Consider the following 13,720-nt stretch of genomic DNA (forward strand, 5'->3'; position numbering starts at 1 on the left):
TCATGGATCTTTGATATTGAAAAAGCTTACACTGATAATAACTAAGTTCATCCACTTCTATATAAACAAATGTAGCATGTAATTTAGCCTTATATTGCCCACCATTGATTATATTTACAGATAAAAAGATTAAGGCTTTAATGTTTAATCTTTTAAAGATTAAGGCCCTGCTCAAAAGTCATGCAGTTGGGTAAGTCATGCGGCCATATCTGAAATTTTGGTTGTTTAATGGCATATTACATGTTCTTATGATACTTCCTTCTAATGTGTGTGAGGAGGAAAGGCTGGAAGATATAAGTGAAAAATGATTAAAGTATGTCAGGCATAGTAAGCTCTTAAGTTAGTGTCCTTCCCAGATCAGTCTTGCATCCCAATAATACCCTAAACCTGTGATGGCGAACCATTTAGAGATCTACTGCCATGCTGCAACCCAAAACCCACTTATTTATAGAAAAGTGCCAACACTGCAATTAAACCTGGATACTGAGGTTATAGCTTAGAAAAACAATGGATACATTAACATCTTTTGTCTTAAAAACACAACACCTGTGGTTTAGGTTTGCCATCACTGCCCTAAATCATGGTATGGACATAATAATTTATATGTATTTGTTGATATCCCTTGTTTATATCTCAGCCCCCATCCCAAATCTGGCTGTCAAAATAATCTTTATATATGACTCACTTAATAAAATAAGCTACTAAATTACTTTCCTCAACAAAAATATCAACAAATATGCTAATGTAGAGGCAAAATAAGTATCCATGGGGCTATTAAATTGGAGATTGGCTACCTTGAGATCTTCTATCCCTTCAACCTCTAGGATTCCTTTAACTGATCTAGTAGAATAAATCATGAAAATATTTTGTAGTGTCATTGTAAAAGTGATCCCTTCTCTTTTGCTTGTTAAAAGTAGAGTCTCAAAAAACATTTACATTATTTCTCATTCTCTGAATTTAGCCCATGTTCAATCCTCTTCCTTGATTTGTATTCTGAAAGTTAAAGTGAGTCCATTTAGATCTTGGAAAATTTGCAGTGAACATTAAAGTGTGAAAACGTATCTATTTTTGTGCTGAAATTTTAGATAGGAATGACAGAATATGTAAATATATTCTAACTATTCATTAATTCCATAAATATGTATTGAGTAAGGACACTGCAAAATCCTGTCTCATTGTAGGGATGTAGTCATGAGACAGTAGATTGAGTTTTTACTCTTCTAGAATGCTTGACATGGCTAATAGTCATTTACTGGGACAAAGCTTCTAAATGTGAGAAAAAGCTATTTTCTATGAATTTCAAGTTGTATCTTCTTATGTTCAGAAGTGTAGATAATTAATTGGACAACTGTCTATAATTTCTTTTATGAAGTCATTAATTCAAAAATCCAAAGTGGAAGCATTAGCAACACACTTAAGTCATCACAAAAGGAGATGAAGATTCATAATGGAGAATAGAACTGCAAAATTCAATGTGATTATAAGCTAGTTAGCCAATACTGAAATTCTTCTCAATTAACTAAGTGGTATCAGAAAACATTAATACAAAATATCAAACTATACATGCAAAACAAATTGTTTTAAAAATTAAAATTTTTACATTTAAAATATTTACAATACAATTTATTAACAAAATTTTTGCATAAAACAAATTTGAACATTTAATAAAAAGAGTGTCTTCTGATTTTTGTTGTCATTATGTAGTTGACAGGGATAATGAAACAATTTCCCAGGGACAGTTTATACACATTATTAGAAAGAATGGTTATTTCCCAAATTGTACTTAAAAAATGTTGAAATGAATCACATATGATTAGACATTGAAATGTTTTTCAAGGACTTCAGAGAGCACAGTATTACATTTCATTCCCTTTTCTCATACATTTTTTGTTAATAATTTTATAGTTATGATAAATACTCATTACTGCTTCTATGGGAATTCCTATTTATGTATCCTGTGGATGTGGAAATACATAATTTAAGTAATCATCCTATTTGTCAGGGGAGCAAAGAGAAGATTGTTTTGTAACACCTAATAAATTACATCAATAGTGTTGAAAGTTTGCAACACATAAAACCTGAACATTCAATTAGGGATAGAGTCAATTTGACAATTTTCCTAATTCCAAAATTTAGCAACAATGAATAAAATAAAATAAGAAAAATTGCAGTATACAGCTGAGCTCATGAAAAAAAAAGAAAATTCTCATATATTAGCAACAAATAGAAACTAAAATTTAGGATATAGTTTGGTTAAAGAAATGATATCAGTTAATTTCTTCAACTCATTTTAACTGATACATAAAACATTAAAATTGTTAATATTAATAGGGCATTGTATAAGGTTTTGATACATGTGTCTATTATTTAATGTCAAATCTGATTAAACATATCTATTTCCTCAAACATTTATCATATCTCTGTGGTAAAAACTTTGAAAATATGTTTTTCTGCCTTTGTACCTCTGTAAATTGTTATCTATAGTCATCCTACTGTACAATAACACACCAGAAATTCTTCTAATTGTCACTTAGTGCTCATTGTAAACTATTCCCCATCCCTTTTCAACCCTCTCCCTGTATTTTGCCCAGACTCTGACAACCACCATTGTACTCTAAACTTCTATGAGATCCTTCTGTTTAGGTTCCCCCAGTCAGATCATGAAGCACTTATCTTGGTGCATGGCTTATCTCACTTAACAAAATGGTTCTCTGTTGCATCTATGTTACCATAAATGACAGGACTTCATTTTGGAGGGCAGGGGCTGAGTAGCGTGCCATGTATGTATGTACCATGTATTCTTTGTCCATTGATCTGTTAATGACACTTTGGTTGTTTCCACGCCCTTTCTATAATGAATAGTGCTGCAGTAAACATGGTCAGTGCAGATGCCTCTCTCACATACTGATTTCATTTCTTTTGCATATATACCCAGGACTGGGATTGCTGGATCATTAATTCCATTTCAAATTTTTTCAGGAATCTCCATATGATTTTCCATAATGACTGTACTAATTTATTTTCTAATGAACCATTTACAAGAGTTCCCTTTTCTCCACATTCCCCTCAGCACATGGCTTTGTTTGTTTTTTTGTTGTTTGGGACCAGGGGATCAAACTCAGGTCTTTGTGCTTGCAGGGCAGGTGGTGGCACCACTGAGCTAAATCCCTGGCCCTGTTGTTTTTTTAATGACCATCCTTTCTGGGGTAAAATGACCTCTTACTGGTTTTGATTTTTCTGATGATTAGCAATGTTGAACATTTTTCATGTAACTATTAGTCATTTACATGTCATCCTTTTAGATATATCTATTTTGGTCTACTGCCTATTTTGTAATCAGCTTGTTTGTCTTTGCCCCTGAGTTTTTGGAGTTTCTTATATATTCTGAATATCAACCCCTTACCAGATTTATAGGTTACAATTGTTCTCTTCCGTTCTGTTGGCTGACTCTTCATTCTGTTGATTGTTTCCTTTGCTACACAGAAGCTTTTCAGTTTGGTATAATCTGTCTATTTTTGCCTTTGTTTTCTGTGGTTTTAGAGTCTTCAAAAATACCTTACCTATTCCAATGTCCTAAAGCATTTCCCCTATGTTTTCTTTTAGTAGTTTCATAGATCAAGGCCTCAAATTTAGGTCTTTACAACATTTTGTATTGATTTCTGTAAGTGGCAAAAGGTAGGGGTCTAGTTTTATTCTTATACAGGTGGATACCCAATTTTCATAGCACCATTTCTTTTAAACATGGTTCTTTCTCCAGTGACTATTCTTAGCAACTTTGTGGGGAAAAAAATCAGTTGACTGTAAATGTGGGTGTTTACATCTAAGCCCTCAATTCAGTTATATTAGTCTACATGTTTGAATTTATACAAATCTTATGCTGTTTCAATTATTAAAGGTTTGTAGTGCATTTTGAATTTAGTTACCACTTGTTTTTCTTTTTATTCAAAATGGCTTTGTTCTGTGGAGTTTGTGTATGAGTGTGTGTGTGTGTGTGTGTGTGTGTGTATTTCATGTAAATTTTAGGATCACTAGTTGTAGTTCTGTGACAACCTTGCTGTTTTGATAGGGAATGCCCTGAATCTGTAGGTCATTTGAGGTAGTATTGATATTTTACCAGTGAATCTTCCAATCCACAAACACAAGATGTGTTTCCACTTTTTTGCAACCTGTGCAATTTCTTTCAATATTTTGTAATTTTCACTATAAACATCTTCCACTATTTATGCTAAAAGCTTCCATATTTTGTTTTGTGGTAGCTGTTGTAAATGAGATTGTTTTCTTGATTTTCATTTTAGATAATTCACTACAATGGACACTTGATTTACGAACTCAATTTGTTCACAAGGGTTGGCTGTAACTCAAGTTGCTCAGTTGAAGCCTCAGGCTCCTCTACATAGCCTTCAAAATCTCTCTCCTGCATAAAGGAAGATCTCAGTGTCCTTAGAGAGACATTGGCCCAGAGTTTCTCAATTAACTCCGCACAGGAAAGGATGTTGTAATGTTCCTTCCAGAACTCTGTAAGGGTTAGATCTGTATCTGAGACCATCTGGAAGCTCAAGTGGCCACCATTCAGGTCATAACTCAAGACTTTGTTCATAAGTTAAAACTAAAATTCCAATCATAACCCAAATTGTTCGTATGTCAGGGCAGTCATAACTTGAATGTTGATAGTGTGTCCTATAACTTTGCTGAATTTACTTATTACTTCTAATAGTATATTTTGTGAAATGTGGGGGATTTTCTAAATAAAAGATCATGTCCTTCATCTGTGAACATTGACAATTTTACTTCTTTTCCAAACTGGATGCACTTTATTTCATTCTGTTGCCTGACTGCTCTGGTTAGAATTCCCAGGACTATGTTGCATAAAAGTGGTGAAGATGGACACCCTATTCTCATTCCATATCCTAAAGAGAACCCTATCTACTTTTTCTCATTCAGTAAATGTTAGCTGTTATTTACTTTATAGCCTTTATTAGGTTGAAGTTTGTTCCTTGTATATATCCTTTGTTCAGTGATTTTAATCATTAAGGCCATTGAATATTATCAAGTGCCTTTTCTTCATCTATTGACCTGATCATATGTTTTTGTTCTTCATCTTATTCATATGGTGTATCACATTTTACATGTGTTCAACATTCTTTCATTTTTAGAATAAGGCCTACTTGATCCTGTTGAAAAAACTTTTTAATTTACTATTGAAATCAGTCTACTAGTATTTTGTCCAGGATTTATGCATCTGTGTTCATCAGAAATATTGATATGTAATTTTCTGTTGTGTCTTTTTCTGATTTTAGTATGAGGGTAATGCTGGATGTATACAATAGGTTCTGAAAATTTCTGTTATTTTCTATTTTCTGAAATATCAAAAAGAGAATGGTATGAGCTTCTCTGCAAATGTTTAGTAGAATGTGGCAGTGAAAACTGGGCTTGAGCCTTCCTTTAGTAGCATCTTTTTCTTTACAGATTTGATGTCATTATCTGTTTTTGTGGGTTCAGATTTTCTCTTTTTTTGTGTTTCGGTATTAGCAAGGTGTCTGTGTCTAGGAATCTCTCCATTTCACCCATATGATCAAATGATTTGATACACAGGTTTCCATAGTTATCTTTTATATTCCTTTGGTGTCTGTAGTAATGTGTCCATTTTCGTCTCTGATTTTATTATGTTTTTGATTTTATTAATCTAAGATTTTTTCTTCCCAGAGAATCAACTTCATTTTAATTCTTTGTATTTTTAAAATCTTTATTACATTTATTTTTACTCTTATTATTTCTTTCTATCAATTTGATTTGTTATTTTTCTAGTACTTGATATACAGTGATAGTATATCAGAGATTTTTCTGAATTTTTTGTTATAAGCATTAACTATTGTAAATTTTGTTCTTATTGCTACTTTTTCTGTATTCCATCAATTTGTTTTAATTTCATTTTCATTTGTTTCATGAAATTTTTTAATTGCCTTCATAACTTAATTTACCCATTCACTATTAAAATTATCATTCTCCATTTTTATAGCTTCAAATATACTCTGGTAATTGATTTCTAATTTTATTACACAGATATACTTGAAATAATTTTTTTCAGTTTGTTGATAAATGTTTTGTGGCCTGTCATATGATCTAGCCTTAGAAAATGTTCCGTGTGTTGAAGAGAAGAATGTGTATTCTGTAGATATTAGATAAAATGTTTTAGTAAATATCTGTTCAATCCATTTGGTCTAGAGTACATTTTAACACTATTGTATCTTTGTTAATTTTCTGTCTGAGTAATCTCTTCATTGCTGAAAGTTGGGCATTAAAGTTCTCTGCTATTATTATATTGGAATTCATCTCTTCTTTTAGGCCTTAATTTTTTATATATATATATTTGGGTATTCTAATAGTACGTGTGTGTGTGTATTTACTACTATCTCTGCTTGTTTAATTGACCTCTTTATCATTAGATAGTGATCTTCCTTGCTTCTCATTTTTCCTTTTGAGTTAAAGTCTAAAGTTTAATTTGTCTGATTGGACTACTCTTGCTCTCTTTTGGATTCCATCTACATGTGGTGTCTTAGTTCCTTTGCTCTCAGTTTATTTGTGTCATCAGAGGTACACTAACTTGTGGAAGCAACATAGACCTGAATCTTGTATTTTTATCTATTTAGTCACTCTGTTTTTAAAATAGAAAATTTTATTTGTATATATTTGATTTGCTTACTGATGGGTAACATCTTACAAGAATTTTGTAACATGTTTTCTCCTTTTGTTATAGTTCCTTCTTTTTTCTTCCTTACAAACTTCCTTTGTAGTTGTGATTTATAATAGTAGTGTATCTTGAGTCCCTAATTTTTAGTTATCTAAAACAGACTTTTGCATTTTGGTTACCACCAACTATTGTATTAGAATATCCAAACATATACACAAAATATTAATAAGCCTAAAAGAAGAGATAGATTCCTATAATATAATATATAATATAATATAATATAAGAAAACTTTAACTCCCAACTTTGATTGTAAGAATCTACTGTATTTTGGAATGATAGCAACTTAATGTGATCTTAAAGATGAAAACAGAAACAATGAAAAATAACCAAATTAAAAAGAGGAAGTGTACTAATAAGAAAACTCTACACTTCTCCTCTATTCTTCCTCACATTTTGAATTTTGTTATGTTAAGAGATAGGCAATATAGGAAGACATAAAAAAGACATATTTTGACATCTCATTTAGATTTTTCTATGCTGTCTACCTCTTCCTATATTAAGATACCTATTACTTTTAAGTGTTTTGTGTTATAGTCTTCATAGTAAAGTTATATACAGTTTATGAACCATTCCGTTAATATTAGAGCATTTTAATTTGTATAATTATTATTTCCAGTAATTATAAACTTTCCATCTTTTATTCAAACATATTAATGTCTCTTTCTTTCAGTTTTAAAACCTTTAATATTTCTTGCAGGACAGGTCTGGTAGAGATACATTTTCTCAACTGTCTTTACTTCTCTTTCATTTCTTAAGATTAATTTTTCTGGTCTTAGTTTTCTCTGTTGATAGTTTTTTTCTTTGGTACTATAAAGCTATCATGCCCTTTCTCCTGGCCTATAAATTTTCTGCTGAGAAGACTGCTATCAGGGAAATTGGGAAATGTTTACATGGTGTGCTTTTTTTCTTGCTACTTCGAGAATCTTCTCTATCTTTCACCTTTGAAAGTTTGATTATAAGGTACCTTGGGGGTAGATCTGATTAAGTCTGACTGATGTCCTCAGACCTCTTCTACTTGGACATGGGTATAATTTTCTAGACTCAGAATGCTTTCTGTTCTTTCTTTGAATTGGGTGTTAATGCCGTTGGCATTCTCAAGTTTCTTGTGAACCCCAGCAACTCAAATGTTTGCTCATTTAGTAAGTCCCCACAGGCTCTCTCATTCTCTTCATTCTTTCTTTATCTCCTCCAACTTTGTATTTTCAAGTTTCTTGTTCTGAACTTACCAAGTCTTTCTTCTGTTTGATCATCTCCTGCTATTGATGCTTTCTATCATGATTTTAATTTCTCAGAATGTATTTTTTAGCTCAAGCTTTTTTTTCTGAATTGCTTCCATCTCTGTTGTTTCTTTATTAGGATATTAAAAGTATCTTTTATTCCTCAAGCTCAGAATTTCCTTAAAACAGCTCTTTCAATTTCTCTGTCTGAGAGTCTTCCCATACTACTTCCTATCTGGTCAGTTTCTGGCACTTTATTTGACTCTCAAGTGAGGTGATGGTTTCCTCAGATATCTTACTATTTATTGCTGTGCAGTGTTACCTAGACATTAAAGGAGTAGGTATTTATCCCAGCTTTCCTAATCTGGGCTTCCTGAAATTCTAATCAGACTGATTATTTTCTCTAAGACTATACAATAAGTCCCTGATTTACAAACTTTTGTGTGGCAAACTCTCACAGGTGTACCGTATAAGACTTACTTTGTGGGATTACAAATGAATCTGATGTGTGAACATTCTCCCAGAACAGAATTCATTCATAAGTTGGGGACTTACTCTAGTCACTCTACTATTTCATCCTTGGATTGTGCCAGATCCAGGTTTCCCACCAGTTTGCTGCACTCTCTCTGCACTGTATGCTGATCTAGATTTATCCTAATTTCACAGGTTTTTTTTGTTGTTGTTGTTGTTGTTGTTCAGAATGATGTAGGGGAGTACTTGGGAAGAGTTATTTGTATTTGTGAGGCCCTCTCTGAGTCTAGAGTAAGCCCAGACACCTTATACACAGTTACCAACCTGTAGTCAGGCATTGCATAGTTCCACTGACTCTGGGCAGAATCACTATGGATTAACCGACCGTAAGATCCTATGCCACACCTTGGCCACCAATGCTGCCAAAGCACATATTCCCATAGGCTGCCTCTTACTCAGATGGACTCCTGCCTCAAGACCACCACAACCAGCCACAAGTGATGCTACCAGAGTACAAGTCCAGTTGACTGGGGCTACACATCCTCCCCCAGCACCAGGGTTGTTCTAGAAGTTCCATCTACAGGCAGAAATATGGCAGGGGCTGTTGGGATCTGTCTGATAGTGAGTTTTACTTGTCTTTCATTGAGTTCTAGGGCAAAGTTTTGTGCCCAATACCCTAAACTAATTCCAGTGAGTAAAAGCATTACTCTACACTAAACTTCCAATGAGATAGTACTTTCGATCCCTAGTCTGATGCTAAACTGAGTTGTGCCTGAATCTCACTGCTGTTTGGACCTGCACGGTCTTGAGTGTGCCCTGAGTCCAATGCCAGAGCTGATAGTGATGCAATCAAAAGCATAAGTCTGTTGAACTGGGGAGCAACAGCCTGATGCTGGGGCAGTTCTCAAGCTCCCTCTTGAGCATTGGCCTAGCAATAATTGCGTTGCTTGAAGCTGAGGAGCAGGTGTGGAGATACTCACTTGTACAACAAGGTTGACATCAGACTGAACTACACCTGATGGCTCCAACTTCAGGGACTTGTACATCCTAAGATGGGGTAGTTAGTATGCACCTGGCCCACTCCAGGGTTAGAAATGACACCGGTGAAAGCTGAAATTGGTTCCACCACCCCAGGGTGTACAAGTATTTGCCTGATTCCAAGTAAGTTCTATTTTTTCCTTTTTTGAATGTGACTTCCATATGATTCTTTTACTTTCTACCCAGTACAGGGTCTCACTATGACAGGCCTGGCTTTGAGTGCTAAGAAAAATCCCTGCACTAGCTTTCATGATCTGCTCTCCAGTGTCAGATTTGTCCCCTATTCTTCCACCCAAGATTGAGAGAAAGGTATTGGAATTACTCTCTTTGCCACCTATCATAGTTCCAGTGGCTCAGTCCACAGGTATTGGTATTGTAGTAGGGTTCATGGGGCTCTCTGCCTGGCAGTGAGTTACACTGTGATGGACTTGGGTATTAAATAAGTTTAAAGTCTATGACTTGGACTTAATTTCTTCAAGCAGGAGCCATCTTTCTGGACACTTTGCTGTTTGGATTTGAGGGAGATGTGATATAGGCAACTCTTCTTTCTGCCTGCAGCAGTGTATCTTTCCATTTTGTTATACTAAACGTAGGCTGTATGGTTTCTCACCTGGTTTTCTTAGCTCTTGTTAGGATACTTTGGTACATGGATAGCTGTTAATCTTGTGTCTTGAAAGTGATGATTACCAGAGGAAATTACTTAGCCACTATCTTGCTGTGCCTCTGAGATGAGTTAAATTTAACAAAGCTTATTGGAGCAAAAAAGGTTCTAGAACCAGGTAACATTCCCAACTGAAGTTAGTTCAGAATGCCACACCCAATGCATATGTAGGCTGTATTTATATCTGGAGGTAAGGCAGGCACAGTGGCATACCAAAACAACCCGGATGGTTGCAGTTCGAATTTGCCTCTTATGGACATTGATGTGAACAGCTGGTAGTCTGTGATCAGCTGAAGCTCCACTTCTATGAGTGACTGTGAGATTCAACTATCTATTACAAGAATATATTCTTAAATTATTTCACACTTTATTTGATAGATTATGCTGTAGTTTGCTTCATAGGGAGATCACTTTGGTCCAAACTTTACCCCTCAAGTCCATAAACAGGCTAAAATGATCAGATTAACACTTTCTTATGTTCATCCAGAGGAAGTCCTGGAGCAAGGTGCATTGTTCATATGTCATAGAAGTAGACAGTACAATCTAGAAGCTTGAGGATAAATGATAATGCCAGGGAAAATGACAAGTCTTTGGGTCTGCTTGATAATGGCAGTGGAAACAGCAGTATCTGGCCAACCCAGGCCCTGGATGTAGTACTCTGTGAGTGAACTGGAATGACTCTCACTGGTTCAAGGTGAAAGACCACAGTCTCCCATGGGAAACCAAAAGCCTACCTAGTACATAGGTGTGTAGGCAAATTGTATACTACTACGTAGTATCAAAAATACAGTGGTGAAATTTAACACGAAAACCAATGCCCAGTGAATGTATCCCACTTGGGGCCCCTGGGATAAGCCATTAAAAAGCATTCATGAGATTTTTGATAACCTAGGATTTCAGGATTTCTCAAAAGTTGTCATTGTTGCTAAAATTAACTGAAGAAGCCTACCAAAATTTCTACATTGTATTTAATTGCTTCAGTTAAACTTACCTTTAAAAAAAACCTACAAAATAATTTGACTGAATAGTCTTAGAATATTATGAAAATAATAATATCAAATTTTTCCAGTATAATAAACCAGAATATACTGTATTAAATTACGGTACTAGAAACAACTATCTTTTACTATCTTCCTGAATTCTTATATAATCCAAAGATGATGACATACTAAAATTACATGTTTATTAATATGAAGGTAAACTTAAAGAGAATAGTAAGTAAATGTTAATGGATAATGGAAAACCTTGTAGGAGAATGCAAAAAGGAATCTTAAAATATATTTAGCTCTGTTCCATATTTTTATTTTTGGTACTGGCAGAAAATCTAATCTAAACTTCGGTCGTCAGCTTTTCTATTGTGCACCACTTCTATTTTTTATTCTTTTTGAAATTATGAAATGCTACACTATGTGAAACTGAAAACTTAATTGAATAAAATAAGCATTTTTGAGCTCTCAAATACCTATTTACTTATAAAATTTGAGATAAAAGGCAATTTTGTGTTCTTTTGTCTTATAAAAATATTTGTAGAATATTGACATAGCAAACAGTGAAACAAATAATATTTAGATGAATGATAGACATCAATTGCTTTCTTTTCACTAAAACTTCAGGTATTATAAACCAAAAATTGAGAAAACTGCAGTAAAATCTAATCTAAAATAAATAATAACAAATGAAGTTTTACTTATAAAAACTAGGATGCATATTATCAAATATTAAAAGTCCTTGAAATTAGGTGTCTGGTTAAGTAGGGTCTGGGTACATTAAAGTATTTTCTTTTAGTAAGGCCATGTAGAGGTTTTTAATAATTCCTTAATATGATATTAAGTGGAATAAATACTGCTAACTGTATAAATGTAAATATGAAATAATTTGCTTTATGAAAACATAAAACATATTAAAATATTTGAAAAAAATTGACTTTTCACCTGTATCTATCATAATTATAGTCTAAGGCACTATATTTCAAAATTCTCTTAGAAATATACTAGATGCCTTAACACTAATAAAAACTGCCTAAATTCTGCTTAAAATAAACATTGAACTCATCATTGAAATTATTTTTATGTTTTTATTATTTTATTTCTTGTTTTAGATTCTCTGTACTGTTTGCCTTATATTTAAATGGTGCAAATAGAAAGAGCTACTCATCTAACAATTTTTAGGAGGTAGAACCATAGAGAAATGTTATTTTTTATATTTTAGGATGTATGTGTTATTAACTGTAATATTTTATTTGCAATTTTATAAAGTAGAAAATACTATTCCTATTTTATGAATGAAAAAACCTGATCCCTGTTAGTTGTTAGATAAATATTTCTTAATTTAAATTCTAAATAGCAAAAGTTTGACTGTACTACTTTGAGAAGTACTACTGAACTCAAGCACAAGTGGGAGGAATCTGAGTAAAGAAAATTGTGTGTGTGTGTGTGTGTGTGTGTGTTTGTTGAAGGGAAGCATTTGAATAGAAGGAATGTCGTGTGTAACATTCATTCATTGGTTGCATAGGATACACCTAACTAAAATGATGTTTATGAAGAGGTTTCTGGTTTTTCTAAGGAGTTAGCTTTTGTTATTTTTCTTAAGCACAGATTTGTGAAAATTAATGATTTATCTGTACTGAATATATTGTATTGGCTGTGAATTCAACTTAGCCAAAGTATAAAATAGTCACAGTAATAGTGATTCTATTCAAAGTTAGTCTATCTACACAGAAAGTGTGGAGATCAATTATACTGACTTTTCATATGAATGGATAATCTTCAAGTCTCCTTCAGTAACCAGAATGGTTGAGTAAATTCCAAGCTCCTCATTTGAAACTAGATTGGGCCAGAGACACAAACTTATTTTTGACAATCCATGGTAGGGGATTGAGGGGGGAGTGGGACAGAAAAGATGGAGAGAAAGAAAAGAAAGACATAAAACCAAGGCTTCTTAATTCTCACTGTAGATTAGAACCATATTTTGAGCTGTTTAAACCCAAATACCTAATCTTGCTGAACAGGTAATTCTGAGTAATGGAATCTCCAAATCTGTTCTATGAACCAACAGTAACACAGGTAATTCAAGACACTGTTGAGATTTGAATGACCTGGTTTCATGTTCAGATGTACAACTTCTTTGTTATGATAATTGAATTACTGATAGTATGTCAGTTTAATCTGGTAAAATCAAACTGGTTTAAACACCCACATCTCCAAAGTCCTTCTCTTTCTGTTATCTTCCCATTTTGGCAAACACACTCTTCTGGTTACTCAGTTACTTGGGCCCCACACCATAATCTTTTTCTTATGTCTTCTTCACATATTTCATACTCAATCAACAATATCTGTCAACTCTTCTACCAATTTTTTTTACCAAAATCAATCATTTCTCTCCATTTCCCTGCTACTGTCAATACCACTACCATTCCAGTACAAGCTACTTATATACAGAGTCCACCAAAAAATATATATATCAGGAAAAGAAAAACTGATATAAATATTTTTACTAAATTTATTAAGACATCATGAGATTAATATAAGTTACCTATAGCCTCTACAGTTATAAGAGGTGCTCAAAGTGGTGGCCATTAGTGTCCA

The 13,720-nt window shown here is 33.5% G+C and overlaps 1 protein-coding gene across 22 annotated transcripts in view; it reads left to right on the top strand.

Annotated features, from left to right (window-relative positions):
* Positions 1–13,720, top strand: part of Cntn5 (contactin 5) — a 1,206,007-nt gene that overhangs the window by 852,720 nt on the left and 339,567 nt on the right. The window lies entirely within an intron of this gene.

This window comes from Heterocephalus glaber, unplaced genomic scaffold (assembly GCF_053883595.1).
Source record: "Heterocephalus glaber isolate CG9 unplaced genomic scaffold, H.glaber_assembly_v1.0 deba00001429, whole genome shotgun sequence".
In the NCBI taxonomy this organism is placed as follows: domain Eukaryota; kingdom Metazoa; phylum Chordata; class Mammalia; order Rodentia; family Bathyergidae; genus Heterocephalus; species Heterocephalus glaber.